Raw genomic sequence first — 19,121 nt, forward strand, 5'->3', positions numbered from 1 at the left:
ATCCACCAGAACACAGGCACTAATCCCCTCCACCAGTAAGCCTACACAACCCACTGAACCAACCTTAGCCACTGGGGGCAGACACCAAAAACAACGTGAACGACGAACCTGCAACCTGCAAAAAGGAGACCCCAAACACAGTAATTTAAGCAAAATGAGAAGACAGAGAAACACACAGCAGATGAAGGAGCAAGGTAAAAACCCACCAGAACAAAAAAATGAAGAGGAAATAGGCAGTCTACCTGAAAAAGGATTCAGAGTAATGATAGTAAAGGTGGTCCAAAATCTTGGAAAAAGAATGGAGAATATACAAGAAACGTTTAACAAGGACCTATAAGAACCACAGAGCAAATAAACACTGATGAACAACACAATAAATGAAACTTAAAATTCTCTAGGAAGAATCAACAGAAGAATAACTGAGGCAGAAGAACGGATAAGTGACCTGGAAGATAAAATAGTAGAAATAACTACTGCAGAGCAGAATACAGAAAAAAGAATGAAATGAATGGAGGACAGTCTTGGAGATCTCTGGGAAAACATTAAATGCACTAACATTCGAATTATAGGGCTCCCAGAAGAAGAAGAGGAAAATAAAGGGACTGAGAAAATATTTGAAGACATTGTAGTTGAAAACTTCCTTAATATGGGAAAGAAAATAGTTAATCAAGTCCAGGAAGCAAGCACAGAGAGTCCCATACAGGATAAATCCAAGGAAAAACACACTACCACACATTTTAATCAAACTATCAAAAATTAAACACAAAGAAAAAATATTAAAAGTAGCAAGGGAAAAACAACCTATAACATAGAAGGGAATCGCCATAAGGTTAACAGCTGATCTTTCAGCAGAAACTCTGCAAGCCAGAAGGGCATGGCAGGACATATTTAAAGAGATCAATGGGAAAACTCTACAATCAAGATTACTCTACCCAGGGCTTCCCTGGTGACGCAGTGCTTGAGAATCTGCCTGCCAATGCAGGGGACACGGGTTCGAGCCCTGGTCTGGGAAGATCCCCCATGCCGTGGAGTGACTAAGCCTGTGAGCCACAATTGCTGAGCCTGTGCGTCTGGAGCCTGTGCTCCACAACAAGAGAGGCCGCGATAGTGAGACGCCTGCGCACCACGATGAAGAGTGGCCCCCGCTTGCCGCAACTAGAGAAAGCCCTCGCACAGAAACGAAGACCCAACACAGCCAAAAATATATAAATAAATAAACAAATAAATGAAATTTAAAAAAAAAAAGATTACTCAGCAAGGACCTCATTCAGATTCAATGGAGAAATTAAAACCTTTACAAACAAACAAAAGCTAAGAGAATTCAGCACCACCAAACCAGCTTTACAACAAATGCTAAAGGAACTTCTCCAGGCAGGAAACACAAGAGAAGGAAAAGACCTACAATAACAAACCCAAAACAATTAATAAAATGGTAATAGGAACATACATATCGATAATTACCTTAAAAGTAAATGGATTAAATGCTGTAACCAAAAGACATAGAATGGCTGAATGGATACAAAAACAAGACATGTATATATGCTGTCTACAAGAGACCCACTTCAGACCTAGGGACACATACAGACTGAAAGTGAGGGGATGGACAAAGATATTCCATGCAAATAGAAATCAAAAGAAAGCTGGAGTAGCAATTCTCATATCAGACAAAATAGACTTTAAAATAAAGACTAGTACAAGAGACAAAGAAGGACACTACATAATGATCAAGGGATCAATCCAAGAAGACGATATAACAATTGTAAATATTTATGGACCCAGTATAGGAGCACTTCAATACATAAGACAAATGCTAACAGCCATAAAAAAGGAAATCGACAGTAACACAAACACAGTAGGGGACTTTAACACCCCACTTTCAGGAATGGACAGATCATCCAAAATGAAAATAAATAAGGAAACACAAGCTTTAAATGATACATTAAACAAGATGGTCTTAATTGATATTCATAGGACATTCCATCCAAAAACAGCAGAATACACTTTCTTCTCAAGTGCTCAGGGAACATTCTCCAGGATAGATTATATCTTGGGTCACAAATCAAGCCTTGGTAAATTTACAAAAATTGAAATCATATCAGGTATCTTTTCCAACCACAATGCTATGAGACTAGATATCAATTACAGGAAAAATTCTGTAAAAAATATTAAAACATGGAGGCTAAACAATACACAACTTAAAACCAAGAGATCACTGAAGAAATCAAAGGGGACATCAAAAAATACCTAGAAACAAATGACAACGAAAACACAATGACCCAAAACCTATGAGATGTAGTAAAAGCAGTTCTACAAGGGAAGTTTAGAGCAAACAATCCTACCTCAAGAAACAAGAAACATCTCAAATAAACAACCTAACCTTGCACCTAAAGCTATTAAAGAAAGAAGAACCAAAAAACCCCAAAGTTAGCAGAAGGAAAGAAATCATAAAGATCAGATCATAAATAAATGAAAAAGAAACGAAGGAAACAATAGCAAAGATAAATAAAACTAAAGGTTGGTCCTTTGAGAAGATAAACAAAAGTGATAAACCATTAGCCAGACTCATCAAGAAAAAAAAGGAGAAGAGTCAAATCAACAGAATTAGAAATGAAAAACGAGAAGTAACAACTGACACTGCAGAAATACAAAGGATCATGAGAGATTACTGCAAGCAACTATACGCCAATAAAATGGGGAAGAAATGGACACATTCTTAGCAAAGCACAACATTCCGAGACTGAACCAGGAAGAAATAGAAAATATAAACAGACCAATCACAAGCACTGAAATTGAGACTGTGGTTAAAAATCTTCCAACAAACAAAAGCCCAGGACCAGATGGCTTCACAGGCAAATTCTATCAAACATTTAGAGAAGAGCTACCACCTATCCTTCTCAAACTCTTCCAAAATATTGCAGAGGGAGGAACACTCCCAAACTCATTCTACGAGGCCACCATCACCCTGATACCAAAACCAGACAAAGATGTCACAAAGAAAGAAAACTACAGGCCAATAACACTGATGAACATAGATGCAAAAATACTCAACAAAATACTAGCAAACAGAATCCAACAGCACATTGAAAAGATCAAACACCATGATCAAGTGGGGTCTAACCCAGGAATGCAAGGATTCTTCAATATACACAAAGCAATCAATGTGATAAACCATATTAACAAACTGAAGGTGAAAACTCATATGATCATCTCAATAGATGCAGAAAAACTTTTGACAAAATTCAACACCCATTTATGATAAAAACCCTCCAAAAAGTAGGCATAGACGGAACTTATCTCAACATAATAAAGGCCATATATGGGAAACCCACAGTCAACATCGTTCTCAATGGTGAAAACCTGAAAGCATTTCCACTAAGATCAGGAACAAGACAAGGTTGCCCACTCTCACCACTATTATTCAACATAGTTTTGGAAGTTCTAGCCACAGAAATCAGAAAAGAAAAGGAAATAAAAGTTATCCAAATCAGAAAAGAAGAGGTAAAGCTGTCACTGTTAGCAGATGACATGATACTATACATACAGAATCCTAAAGATGCTACAGAAAACTATTAGAGCTAATCAATGAATTTAGTAAAGTTGCAGGATACAAAGTTAATGCACAGAAATCTCTTGCATTCCTATACACTAATGATGAAAAATCTGAAAGAGAAATTAAGGTAACACTCCCATTTACCATTGCAACAAAAAGAATAAAATACCTAGGAATAAACCTACCTAAGGAAACAAAAGACCTGTATGCAGAAAATTATAAGACACTGATGAAAGAAATAAAAGACGATACAAACAGATGGAGAGATATACCATGTTTTTGGATTGGAAGAATCAACATTGGGAAAATGACTCTACTACCCAAAGCAATCTACAGATTCAATGCAATCCCTATCAAGATACCAATGGCATTTTTCAAAGAACTAGAACAAAAAATTTCACAATTTGTATGGAAGCACAAAAGACCCCGAATAGCCAAAGCAATCTTGAGAAAGAAACACAGAGCTGGAGGAATCAGGCTTCCTGACTTCAGACTATACTACAAAGCTACAGTAATCAAGACAGTATGGTACTGGCACAAAAACAAAAATATAGATCAGTGAAACAGGATAGAAAGCCCAGAGATAAACCTACGCACATATGGTCACCTTATTTTTGATAAAGGAAGCAAGAATATACAATGGAGAAAAGACAGCCTCTTTAATAAGTGGTGCTGGGAAACTGGACAGCTACATGTAAAAAAATGAAATTAGGACACTCCCTAACACCATACACAAAAATAAACTCAAATGGATTAAAGACCTAAATGTAAGGTCAGACACTATAAAACTCTTCGAGGAAGACATAGGCAGAACACTGTATGACATAAATCACAGCAAGATCCTTTTTGACCCAGCTCCTAGAGAAATGGAAATCAAAACAAAAATAAACAAATGGGACCTAATGAAACTTCAAAGTTTTTGCACAGCAAACGAAACCATAAACAAGATGAATAGGCAACCCTCAGAATGGGAGAAAATATTTGCAAATGAAGCAACTGACAAAGGATTAATCTCCCAAGTATACATGCACTTCATGCAGCTCAATATCAAAAAAGAAACAACCCAATCCAAAAATGGGCAGAAGACCTAAATAGACATTTCTCCAAAGAAGATATACAGATTGACAACAAACACGTGAAGGGATGCTCAACATCACTAATCATTAGAGAAATACAAATCAAAACCACTATGAGCTATCACCTCACACCAGTCAGAATGGCCATCATTAAAAAATCTACAAACAATAAATGCTGGAGACGGTGTGGGGAAAAAGGAACCCTCTTGTACTGTTGGTGGAAATGTAAATTGATACAGCCACTATAGAGAACAATATGGAGGTTCCCCAAAAAACTAAAAGGACAACTACCATGCGATCTAGCAATCCCACTACTGGGCGTATACCCTGAGAAAACCATCATTCAAAAAGAGTCATGGCCCACAATGTTCATTGCAGCTCTATTTACAATAGCCAGGACATGGAAGCAATGTAAGGGTCCATCGACAGATGAATGGATAAAGAAGATGTGGCACATATATACAGTGGAATATTACTCAGCCATAAAAAGAAAGGAAATTGAGTTATTTGTAGTGAGATGGATGGACCTAGAGTCTGTCATAGAGAGTGAAGTAAGTCAGAAAGAGAAAAACAAATACCGTATGGTAACACATATATTTGGAGTCTAAGGAAAAAAAAATGGGTCTGATAAACCTAGGAGCAGGATTGGAATAAAGACGCAGACGTAGAGAATGGACTTGAGGACGTGGAGAGGGGCAAGGGTAAGCTGGGACGAAGTGAGAGAATGGCATGGACATATATACACTACCAAATGTAAAATAGACAGCTAGTGGGAAAGCAGGCACATAGCACAGGCAGATCAGCTCGGTGCTTTGTGACCACCTAGAGGGGTGGGATAGGGAGGGTGGGAGGGGGACGCAAGAGAGAGGAGATATGGGGATATATGTATATGTATAGCTGATTCACTTTGTTATAAAGCAGAAACTAACACACCACTGTAAAGCAATTATACTCCAATAAAGATGTTACAGAAAATTAAAAAAAAAATAAAGTCTGTGGGGTTTTTCTCTGATATAGGCATAGTTATCCCTGATCTCTTTTGTATTCCATTTGCATATCTTTTTCCATCCTTTTCCTTTCAGCCTATGAGTGTCCTTAAAGATTGGGTCTTTTGCACTCAGCATATACTTGGGTCTAATTTTCTCATCCATTCAGCCACTATTTGTTTTTTAATTGGGGAATTTAAACATTTACATTTAGAGTAATTATTGATAGGTAAGAACGTACTGTTGCCATTTTGTTAATTACTCTGATTATTTTGTAGTTCTGTGAAATAATAGAAAATATATTTATTGGTCTCTGCCCTCAGTTCTTGGTACAGAACTTCAAAATTCTTATAATCCCCTAAATGATAAGAGCACTAGGAGCACCTTTTGTTCTAAAATTTGGTCTTTGAACCTGGTTCCTGACATAGAGTTCCTGAAACCCTTGTAATTTCCTAGATGATACGAGAATCTTTTGTTCTCATGAGGTGACTCTGATTGTGCTCCTAGATGCCTCTTGGATGCGGGCTGGTCACTGGAAATACCAAGGCATAATTAGAAGCTTGGAATTTCTAGCCCTGCCCCCCATTCTCCTGAGAAGGGAGACGAGTTGAAAATGGAGTTAATGGTCAACATGCCTACATGATGAAGCCTCCATAAAAATCCCAATAGTACAGGGTTTGGGGCGCTTTCAGGTGGGTAAACACATGCCCACCAGGAGGGTGACACACCCCACCTCCACAGGGACAGAATCTCCTGGACTCGGGATCCTCCCAGACTTCATCTTATGTGTTCTTCATGTGGCTGTTCATCTGTATCCTTTATCATATCTTTTAATTAACTGGCAAATGTAAGTAAGTGTTCCCCTGAGTTCTGTGAGCTTCTCTAGCAAATTAATCAAATGAAAGGAGGGTGGGTGTCTTTGGTACCTCCAATCTATAGCCAGTTGGTTAGAAGCACAGGTGATAACCTGGGCTTGTGACTGACATCTGAAGTGGGATCAGGGCAGGCTTGTGGGACTGAGCCCTTAAAGTGTGAGAATCTGACAATATCTCTAGGCAGATAGTGTTAGAATTGAGTTTAATTGTAGGACACCCAGCTGGTGTCACAGAAAGTTGCTTGTTGTGAGGAGAAGCCTCCACACGTTTGGTGACCAGAAGTGTCAGAAGTAAAGTCTTCTTTGTAAGTGTTTTGTATAAGGAGTAATGGAGACACACAGGTGAGAGACTTGTAGTAGGTAAGAACTGGGTTTTCTCCACCCTACAAAGGTGGAAAACTGAGTAGGTTTTTCCAACTCAGTTGGTGTCAGAGAAATGGGATTTCCTAGAACAGCCTTGGCTCACAGAAACATGTGGTTTGGGAAGAGAAAGGATGAAAGGGTGGAGGATGAACCTTTGATTCCTGGGTGGCCACGTGGTCACCCATGCTTTGGAGCAGCAGCTGTGCTGTGCTCAATTACTAAAGGTAAAAGTTACCAATGGAATTTAGAAATGGATCTAACTCCTGAGGAGTTGGTTCACTGGATGCATAAGGAAATACAGACCAATAAGAAAAAGGCAAAATATTCAATCCCTTAGTTATTGTTATCTGTAATAGCTAAACTAAAAGTAAAAGAAAATGCTGGATTGGACCTTGATGCTAGACCAAACTCAGATTTCAGTGGGTCTGAGCTTTGGACAGTACCCGCAAAGCCTCCCAACAAGGAAAAAATTATTCAGGGACAACAGAAAGTACTTCTAAGACCTCTGATGACCAGAAGGTAATCAATATGGGAGAAGAACAAAATCAAGAAACTTGAAACCAGAGGGTATGGTGGGAAGGAGTTACTTCATTTCGTAGATCTATATCATCAGCTTCCTGAGGAACCTTTACTGAAATGGATTGTGAAAATGACCAATTTGGAGCCTGTGCCTTTGCTTTTGGATGCTGCAGAGCGGAAGAGCACGTTTGGGTTGATGTAGGATCCGCAGCTCACTATGGAACAATCACAGATGGCTTTGTGTGATCCAGACACATGGGAGGTTGTTCTTGAGAGAACAGCCAGCCCCGTGGACTGGATAAAAGCCTCTGTAATGTCTGTTTACTCTGAGTAGGAGACTTCAATCTCCCCCTATTAATGCCAAGTGGAACACCCCAGATGAAGCAGCTATATCAGCTTTGTATGCAAGCCATGTGGGACTGGCTTTATGATGATTGGGATATTCACTAACTGAATATACCCATTACCCAGGTCATGGAAATGCTGTGGTTAAAAGGGGTCGCTTTCTCATGGGCAGCCCTTTTAACCTTACTGTTGCAAAACTGAAGGACAGTTCAGGAAGCCTTAACGAATTTGTTGTCTCAGCTTCCCCTCCATGGGTCTTACAGGAGCTAATAAAAATTAAGTTAATTAACAAGAGAATAGGGAAAAGCAGAAGAAAGAATCAAGAGACAGGTCTTAGCAGGGTGAAAATTTTTAAGTAGATATTAAGGAATAAGGTGAATAAAGAAAATATTGATAGGGGCAAAACAAAGAGGAAACAGAATGGGGAGAGTCACAGGATTCCTCTCAGCAGGGTGGAAATCTTTAGATGTTTATTAAGAAATGGGATTAAAAAAAATGGACATTGACATTAAAACAAAAATTTTAATACAGCACTACCTAAGGTTGGGTGGGCCGAAGGACCCCCTGCTGGTCCCTCAATATTCAAGTGCCCCAAAAAAGTCCAGTCTATTTCTCACAGTTTGGAAATTTTTAAAAGCCTGAAGGCAGAGATTATGATGAGAAACCTGACCAACTATCACCTGTGCTGGGGGCAGTGATTAGGCAATTAATTGAGTCAAATAGTGACAAAAGGGCCTGGGTCCCTTGGTTCAACCCCTTGCTAGGAACCCAGAGTCTTTTGCACAAGAATGGGTAAAATGGTCAGGAGGAAGAAAACAGAAGTTTCAAGGACCCCTTGATATGGGAGCCCCACACACTCTGGTACCAAAATCCATTGGTGAAGCCCTAATGTGGACTACAATTTAGATTGAAAGAACACAAAAATGTGAGAGCGGATCAGATTATGAAAACTGGAAGGTTTAAACAAGCTTTATGTGAAGTGGTTGTGTCTCCTTTACCTAAATGTCTTATGGGAATGGATATTATGTCATTCTGGGGAATTCTTCCCCTACCTAGCATTGTAAAACCAAGACCTGTTGATGAAGTCCTAGTAGAAGCTATAGTTCGGAATGTAAATGTTGCTGGAATTAAGGTAAAAGTTTGTAGGAGAATTGGTATGTTTGAACAAGCTTTGTGAAGTGGCTGCATCTCTTTTACCTGATCATGTTATAGGGATGGACATTGTATCTGAATGAGGAATATTTCCGCTACCTAGTATTATAAAACAAGGGCATATAAATCTGCCCCTCAAGCAATATTAATGGGACTTGCTAAATGGGGACCAGTAAGACTGCTTAGCCCTACAATGGAGACTTCTAGACTCCTGGAATATGTTGGAACTTTTCAAAGTCCTTATTCCCCAAAGTATCTCATTCCCAGCCTTTCCTCTCATTCATTTTTGATAGCATATTGTTCCCGCCAACTGTTATCCATTGCTTCATGTAGGAGTGACAAAAACATTTGCCTATAAATGTTCTGAATTAGGTTAGATAAAACAAATCTTTTGAGTCACTTGAACCACCAGACAGATTAACCAAGGACAATCTTTGCAAATGGGGTCCATTCTGCTCTTTCAGTACTGGTACTGGGAATGCAGACTGTTATGTATTATCAAGACTGAACTGGGGAGAAAAGATGCGACTAGTGTTAAGTTAAAATGCCACAAAGCTCACTACAATCAGCAAGATTCAGCTGTTTTTCTTGAATAAGTGCTCCCTGCGTTGTTGCAAGGTTTTGGTTAGTTTCCAGAATTCCAAAAATATTGATTTTGTCAGCTTTTGCCAGTTTTTTAGTTGCTTTCATTGAGCAATGAAATTTTGAAGTTTCTTACTCTGCTTCTTTTTCTTATATCATCTCTCTGCACACATACTTCTAATCAGAATGAATCAGGTACATAGAAAAGCAAATACATTTATGGATCAATAGGTTGTTTTCCAAACTGTCTCTTCAAATTCTCTTTTCCTTATAAGAAAACATTCTGCTCAAGCTTCTTAAGAAGCTGTGATTCATACTGTATTTTTATGTTGAAAACCTGCATATGGCAAACATATCACTGAAGACATCCAATGAGCACTAGAGTTGCTCCATCATCAAGATGAAATGTAAGTGCTAGGCCAGGATGAAAAAAAAAAAAAGCTAGTGTTGAATGAGAGAAAAGACAGGTGATGAGTGCTTATCCAAGCTATAGGTTTGGGCAGTGTAATGGGTAGACCCAGTCCAAGTAAATCAAACTTGGGTAGGCCCACTTTTTGCCACCTCAATATGGACACAGACCAGTAAAGTCAAATTAAGGGCACACATTTACCTTGTGAAGAAGGGAAATTATTTCTGTGTTACTTTAAAATACAAAAGATGGAAACAAAGACCAGGTGCTTTTTTCCTACTGAGCCAGACTCTGTAGTAGGACCACATTGTGGCTGGGTATGTGATGAAAAAGGTACTGAATGATTCTATTGACTCTTTTTTGTCCTAGATTAATGTCTTATTTATTACTGGTAATCTATTTAGGAGGCCATGGCAAATTTAAATGATGTTTGTTAAAGAAAAAGATACATTGTGATACACATATTTATCATTCCTTGATGTGTCAATAGACTACAACATGAGAGTTAAATAAACTAATCATTAGGAAGAATGAAAGAATTTGTTCATCTGATGATCTTTGAGAGGAATTAGCTTCCATATTTATAAGCTGTTAAATCATTTATTTTAGTTGCATTAAATCTTTGCAATAACTAGGTCCAATGTTTTCACTTAAAAATTATTTATTGTTAATTATTCTAAACATAAAATGTGAATAGAAATTAATATAATAAACCCCATATAGTACCATCTAGCTTAACCAAATATTAACATTAAGTGCTGCTTTTATTATAGCTCATGATTTTCATAGGCAATATTTTCATTATTATTTACTTCTAAATATTACATATTTTTCAAAATGATCCATAAGTGATTTAGGAGTGCATTTTAAGTTTTCAAATGTGTCCTGTATGTTGTTTATGTGTGTGTCTGTTTGCATGTGCTCTTTTTATTGTTGATTTTTAATGTAAATTTCATTATGGTAAACCAACATTATCTATACCATGTTGGTTCTTTGAAATATCTGATACTGCTTTGCAACCTAGTATGAGGTAATTCTTTATAAATGCTTTATGTGAGCTTGAAAAAAATGTATATTTTCTATCTGCTCTATAAACCCATTAGATATGTTATTAATTTTTCTGTTCAAAGTTTTAAAATTCTTACTAACATTTTTGTCTCCTTGTCTGATAGAGGTATATTAAATTCTTTCCCCATGATTGTAGACTTCTCAACTTCTTTTTATAATCCTAATTTTTTTAATTTCATATATCTTAAGGATATGTTATCAGGTGGCTACAGGTTCACAATTATTATATCTTTGGCTATTTTAATGTGTATTGTGTCAGGATAGGCTGTGTAATTCTATAGTGATAAATAATCCCCAAATCAAAGCCTTACGACAATAAATATTTATTTTTTGCTCACATCACACTACATATTCAACATGGGTGAACACTGAAATTTTATCTCAACATCTCACCTGCTTCCATGACAACCATAGCACAGAGAACATGACGACTTGTATACTGGTTCTTAAAGCTTCCACCCAGAATAACATACATCCCTTCTGCTCACATTTCATTTCTCAAGACCAATCACATAGCCACATCTAGTGGTAAGGGGCCAGGGAAATGCAATTTTACCATGTGTCTGAAAGGTGAAAAAACTGAAAACATTTGATGAAAAGTATTAATGACTACAATATTTAATGTCCCACATAATTCCTAGAGAAACCAAAAGCAGTAGCTAGTGAATAGGAAAGGATAAAGAATAAGGAGGAAAAAGAGGTCTTGCATCACCCCTTCTCCAGTGCATACTTCCGAGCCTGAGGTAGGCTTGAGCTTTGGGGATGGGAAGATGCTTTCAATTTATTAGAGAGTGAAGTTTTGATTTATACTGACTTTTTTTTAAAATAAATTTATTTATTTATCTATTTATTTTTGGCTGTGTTGGGTCTTCGTTGCTGTGCACAGGCTTCCTCTAGTTTCAGAGCGCACGGGGTACTCTCTGTTGTGGTGCACGGGCTTCTTTTTGTGGTGGCTTCTCTTGCTGTGGAGCACGGGCTCTAGGCGCGCGGGCCTCAGCAGTTGTAGCTCACGGGCTCTAGGGCGCAAGCTCAGTAGTTGTGGCGCACGGGCTTAGTTGCTCCGTGGCATGTGGGATCTTCCCGGACCAGGGATCGAACCCGTGTCCCCTGCATTGGCAGGTGGATTCTTAACCACTGCGCCACCAGGGAAGTCCCTTTACTGACTTTTTAATGCCTGAAAATGGGACTTTCCTGATGTCAGAGAATGACTGAAAAATTATTGGATCTTCTAGAAATATCATCTAGTTAGGAGAGAAGAGGTAAATTAGAATAGTTCTGAGCAACCATGGTGGGAGAATCATAGATTTACTCCCATTAACACATCCAATTCAATACATCGGTTATGCATTTCTAACCCTACATTTTGATAATAAAGTCTAAAGTTTTTCATTATTTTTATTCTGTTCCAGTCTAGAATCTAGACACTGTTCATTGAATATGATGGGGTTCAGGACACACTGTCCCCCAAATGTGGCACCTTGGCAGATTGAATATTTTAAGCTAAAGGAGTTTGAGAAAATGGCAGAAACAGGAAGGTTACTCTGACCTTCCCCCCTGAAGCAGGTCATAAAATCCTCATGTGACAGGTGCCTTCCCTTTACCCAAAGGAAGGGAGCACCCTTATCTACAAAGACAAAGGGAGCTGAAAGAATCCTAACAAACAGGCCTAAGTTTCCCCCAGGTTACTATTTTACCTCATATTCCCTGACCTATCATATTTTTCCACAACTGTCTCCTCTTCATCAAACCTAGCGGTAAAATACTCTGGTTTAACCATTTCTTCTGGTCTTCATTTCCTTATGAAGGTTCCCATGTCACATAAAACTAAATTAAATAAATGTGTATGCTTTTCTCCTGTAAATCTGTCTTTGTCAGTTTAATTTTCAGTTCCAGCCAATCTGGTTGCTGTTTAGAATTTTGGCTTTGCCTTTAGAAACAAACAAATAAAAAAATAGGATGCAAACAAAACAATCTAATTTATTTCACTTCTCCCTTTTAAATTTATTTGTTGAATAATTTTTTCTTACCTCTGAATGAATAACTTTTCTAATTAGTACTATAGCTTTTCTAATTATTGATAGTATTATATAATAAAAAGTCTTCCTATCACATTCCTGCCACAAGAATACATTCATTTTTGTACTTCAAAACACCCAATCAGTATAAGAATTGAAACTCTGGTCCGGTCTACTGTTATAAACCACTCCAATTTATGCCCACTTGAGTTTTGGATGCCCCTGGTTTGGGAGGGAACATGATTAGCTGCTTCTAGCTTCCTCACTCATCTCTTCCCATTTGTTAGTTGTCTAGTTCCTGGGGACAAAAGGCATTGAGGACAAGGGCACTGTCTTAAGTTTTTGGTCCGGGTGCTCTCTGATATTGGCCCCTCTAGATGTGGCATATGTACAATTGCTGTCTTTTTCCCTCCTGGAAATTATGTGGGTTCTTCAGAGACAGTCGCACTGGGGAACTGCTGACTGTGGTTCACTTGGAAGAAGTTTCAACCACTAATGGTTAGCACACATAAAAGGTTTTTATGAGTAATTATTGTAATTGAACAGATATTGCTTGCAATTAGTACTATTTATTGAATGAATAAAATAAAGTATATTGGTGATACAAGTCTTGACAACTCATAGTTACTTAACATTTATCTGACATTTGGTTTTATAATTGTACCTTCACTTTAGCATCTCATATTCTTGGAAATTAATCCACACACCATAGCTGGAAATAACCAAACTTTCTCAATATTTAATATAAGACACATAAAGGTTAAAATATGTTTCTGCTATGTAGCTATAGAGACTATTGGGATTTCAGCTCTATTTAGGAGTTTTTTTTTTTTTCATATAAAATTTTATTTATTTATTTTTGGCTGCGTTGGGTCTTCATTGCTGCACGCGGGCTTTCTCTAGTTGCGGCGAGTGGGGGCTACTCTTCATTGCAGTGCCCAGGCTTCTCGTTGTGGTGGCTTCTCTTGTTGCGGAGCACAGGCTCTAGGTGCGTGGGCTTCAGTAGTTATGGTGCGCAGGCTCAGTAGTTGTGGTTCCCGGGCTCTAGAGCTCAGGCTCAGTAGTTGTGGTGCATGGGCTTAGTTGCTCCACGGCATGTGGGATCTTCCTGGACCAGCTCTCAAACTCGTGTCCTTGGCATTGGCAGGCAGATTCTTAACCACTGTGCCACCAGGGAAGTCCCTATTTAGGAGTTCTTCACATAATCAGCTCTGTGTTCAGTGTCCTGGGTCATATTTCTAACTCTTTCTAATAAAATCCCTTCAGTGATATACACACAATGATAAAAAGGAAAAATAAGAGCCCTAGTTTTTACACCAGGTAAGATCATGTAATCAGGGGGTTGGCAAACTACTGCCAACAAGCCAAATCCAGCCTACCACCTGTTTCTGTATGGCCTGCGGGCTAAAGATATTTTAAAATATTTTTAGACAGTTGAAAAAAATCAAAAGAAGAAATATTTAGTGACACATGGAAATTATATGAATTCAAATTTCAGTGTCCATAAATTAAGTGTTATTGGGACACAACCACACTTATTCATTTACTATTGTCCATGGCTGCCTTCATGCTACAAAGGCAGAGCTGAATACTTGTGACAGAGATTGTACGGCCCTCAAAGCCTAAGCTATTTACTCTCTCATCCTTTATAGAAAAAGTTTGTTGACCTTTGGTGCAGATTGTAAGTTTTGTTTAATTGAGATTAAATATTGTTCAATTAATGTATCAATTAAAAACTATCTTCAGAGCTAATTGAAGTAATTCCATAAATATCAAATTATTTCTGCCTGACTAGGCATCCTGACTATGATACCAACCCCTAATGTCTTTATGTTCAGTCAACCCTATTAGTTGCCTACCCAGATCACTCAGACCATACTAGTTCAGTGCCTTTGGTTAACTTAAATGGTTGGTATCTGCATCACTGTGTCCAAGGGCTTTTTGCCAGAATTGTGAAAGGCTGTTCTCTCTGCCTACTCATGTATGGCAGGCCAAAAATGGCAGGCACATAACACGTTCCCTGCCCCAGTAGCTCTCAACCAATGACTTACAGAATTTAGTGTATAAATACCGCAGTTCTGTTGTCTTTTTTTTTTAATTAATTAATTAATTTATTTATTTTTGGCTGTGTTGGGTCTTCGTTTCTGTGCGAGGGCTTTCTCTAGTTGCCGCAAGCGTGGGCCACTCTTCATCGCGGTGCGCAGGCCTCTCACTATCGCGGCCTCTCTTGTTGCGGAGCACAGGCTCCAGACGCGCAGGCTCAGTAATTGTGGCTCACAGGCCTAGTTGCTCCGCGGCATGTGGGATCTTCCCAGACCAGGGCTCGAACCAGTGTCCCCTGCATTGGCAGGCAGATTCTCAACCACTGCACCACCAGGGAAGCCCAGTTCTGTTGTCTTTTGACTGGGCTAATTTTGAGGTGTAGATTTTTATACCATTTATCAGCGTTTTTCTCTGAGATTAAGTTCCAATTGCCCACTACAGTAGCTAGCTTAATAATGCACCTTTTCTTTTTGGCTACCTATCCTTCCCAGTATCATTTCTCTACCTCCCTACTAGTGTTCTTTGCACCCCCTAACCATGCCCAAACAAACTACTTAACACTGGAAGCCTTGTCTCAGTATCTGTTTTGAGAGTCCAAACCAAGACACCACATAATTAAACAACTTTTAGCTTCTAATTTTGGCTACATAGACAATCTCAAAATATCTTCATTCTCAGACAGCAAGGTTCCTCAGTTTAAATATTATTATTATAATTCTGAATTGTCAGCATCATTTAACAATGGAGACTGAGTGAATGTGAAGGGTAGAGACCATGATGTAAATCAAAGAAAGGCTTGAAACACAACATTAGAAGAACTGATGCTGATAATATATTCCATATATATGTGCTCCTTAGCCAGGTACCCTAAACACTCCTCACATTTCACCAAATTTTTTCAATATATTTCTATTGGTCACCATTTTTCACGTTAGGATATTGATATTGAGAATGGTTATGCCAAATTGCCAGCATGCTGTACATGGAAGATAGACCAGAGAGAAGACACTTTCTTCACTCTTTTTCATTCTTTTTTCTTTGTTCTCCTATGACTGGATAATTTAAAATGCCCTGTCTTTGAGTTCACAAATTCTTTATTCTCCTTGATCAAGTCTGTTTCTGATACTCTCTATCACATTTTTCATTTCATTCATTGTATTCTTCAGCTCCAGAATTTCTATTTGGTTCTTTTTTTATGATTTCTTTCTCTGTGTTAAATCTCCTGTTTTGTTCATGTACTGTTTCACTGATTTTGTTGAATTGTCTTTCTGTGTTTTCTTTTGGCTCATGAGCTTCCTTAAGACAACTATTTTGAATTCTTTATCAGGCAAATTGTAGGTCTCCATTTCTTTGGAATCAGTTACTGGAAAATTATTGTGCTCGTTTGGTGGTGTCATGTTTCCTTGATTGTTTTTGTGTCCTAAAAGTCTTGCATTGCTGTATTCACATTTGAAGAAGCAGTCACATTCTCAATTCTTTACTGACTGGCTTTGAGAGGGAAATATCTTTGCAGCACTGCTAGGGATTCTGTGGCTTTCTTAGACTTTTTCTATGGATACACCTGCTCCACACTCCTCTTGGGAGAGTATTCTTAAGATTGTATGCCTTATCTCAATCCTGCAAAGCCAGGCCAGGTACTGACAGTCCCCTATTTGCTTTCCCTAGGGTTGTGCTTAATGCTCAAGTTTGTGTGCTTCCTCTCAATACCTTGGAGTTGGGCCAGCTTTCTGTGCCTGCTAACTAGCCATTTGTAAAGACTTACACTTGTCGCCTTTGTGGGCACGCAAAGAAAGCCAGCCACAGAATGTAGGTGGGGGGAGAGTTTGTGGGTGAAGTATGCAGAGCATTGGGGGTACTTACTGGGGAGCCCCACAGGTGAGGCAACCCCAGTAGCTTGTGCGTGGTCTTCCTGATGGAGTCTGTGAAGTGGTTAGTAAGATCTTCATCCTTTTGATGCCCTTCAAGCCCTGGTTGCTGTGCTCCTAGCCCCTCTCTGTCCCTTAGTTGTACAGCACACCTCAGTATTCTAGATGGGGTGAGAAGAAAGTGAGTCTCTTTGGCAGTGTCCCACATGGCTGGGGAAACCAAGCACTCACGCATATGTCTTCACTTTCCCCTCTGGGAGAAGTAGAAGGTCTCTCTTGGCACTGAACCAGGTAAAGTGAAACCACTCTTCTTACTCTCTTTTATGTGGCCAGTGTTAGATTTTTTTCTCCAGCAGTGTGCTGGAACTACTCCTCTGGACTCCCACTTGTCAAAATCAGCATTATTCGGGGGGAAGATGGTAGAAAAGTTCTATTCTGCCATGTTGCTGATGTCACTCCTGGCAGTTCATTTTTAAATAAGACAGAGTTTTGGATGAAAATTGTGACATTTCCCAGTTATCCCACTCCCATGTGGAGGAGGAGCTGGCCTTCCAGTGATTCATATTCGGGATAAAACGTCAAACCTCTCTCCTGTCCCAGAGCTTACAAATCTATATTTATTTTTTAAACTCTTTTTTAAAAAAAAATTTTTGGCTGCATTGGGCCTTAGTTGCAGCACGTGGGATCTTCGATGAGGCATGTGGGATCTTTCGTTGCAGCGCTTGGGCTTCTCTCTAGTTGTGGTGTGTGGGTTTTCTCTCTCTAGTTGTGGTGCGCGGGCTCCAGGGCGTGTGGGCTCTGTAATTCATGGTACGTGGGCTGTCTTGTTGAGGCGTGCAAGCTCAGTAGTTGTGGCGCGTGGGCTTAGTTGCCCCACGGCATGTGGGCTCCCAGTTCCCCAACTAGGTATGGAACCCACGTCCCCCGCATTGGAAGGCAGATTCCTCACCACTGGACTACCAGGGAAGTCCCACAAATCTATGCTTAAACAGGAGAATGTCATGGTTTTTGTCACTCATTAGAGACTATAACTTAAATTGTTATTCATCCTCTGTTGAAAGGTCAGCAAAAATAAATGACATATAGGGAAAGTAATCACCTTTCTACCTTTGGAAATAGGAAAAACTTGGATTCCTCCAGTTGACATTAATACTTTTTTCTGGTAAGAATAACCATGTACTTTTCCCCATTTTCCTCTTTTCTTTGACTTCGGGGGATTTAGACCCAGATTCTCTATTCTGTACCTTTTTGAGAAGATATATGAAAGGAGCAGTATCATGCAGAGTTGTATAAGCTATTGAAAAAGCCTTTGCTTTTATTCTGAGTAAAACTGGAAACCATTTTGAGGGGGGGAACATAAATTTAAGAATGACATTGTTTGACATATTTTTAACTAAGTCCTTTTGGCAACTGTAGAGGACTGTCCTCACCCCTTGTCTCCACTTCCTTTCCTCCAATTTCTCTCGAACACATTTGATTCGCCTTGCCACCCATGCTTTCCAATAAGACACTGCAGTGTTGACACAGAGAAACCAGTTAGGGAGCTGTTGCCATAATCCAGGCAAGAGGGTATTGAGACCTGGACCAGAGGATATAGTAAGTCATCAGTGGTCAGAGCCTGGATATATTTTGATAGTAAAGCCAACTAGAATTTCTGATGGGTCAAATGTGGGATGTGGTAGAAAGAGAGAAAACAAAGAATTTCCCACAGACTAGCTTCTAATAATGAATCTGGGCACCATTTCATGAGATGAGCACCATAAGATAAGTTCATATTCTGATATGAATTCTGGCCTTGCCTCTTCATGTCAAGATATCTGGTGAGTCAGCATAGTGAGCAGTAGGTGTATTCCTAGAAACCATTTGTATAGCTAGCAATAACTTAACTATATATGTAAGTAACTGTGAATATAACCCAAACTAGAGGTATTCTCAACTTAACTTCCCTTTAGCTAGATTTCAAGATTACCCATGGCCACTCCAACATCACTCATCTCAAGGGAAAGTATGGTGGAGAGGTAGTTGGAGTGGAAAGAGCCAGCAGTTTTAACTGTTTTCAGTTAAAACGCCTAATTTTTGCAAATCTGGCAAAACTGGATGACTATGTGAACACATTGTTAGGGCTTTTCCCAGTACCTTGGAATGGACTTGTGTAAGTGCATGTCTCTACAAAGTAAGCCGATTAACTTCACAGTAACCTCTCTACATGTAGAGTTTGGAGAAAAGAGCAGGAATCAGCCTGGGAGACTGAGAATGAACTACCAGTGCAGAAGG

The sequence above is a fragment of the Eschrichtius robustus genome, chromosome X (genome assembly GCF_028021215.1).
Source record: "Eschrichtius robustus isolate mEscRob2 chromosome X, mEscRob2.pri, whole genome shotgun sequence".
Taxonomy (NCBI): Eukaryota; Metazoa; Chordata; class Mammalia; order Artiodactyla; family Eschrichtiidae; genus Eschrichtius; species Eschrichtius robustus.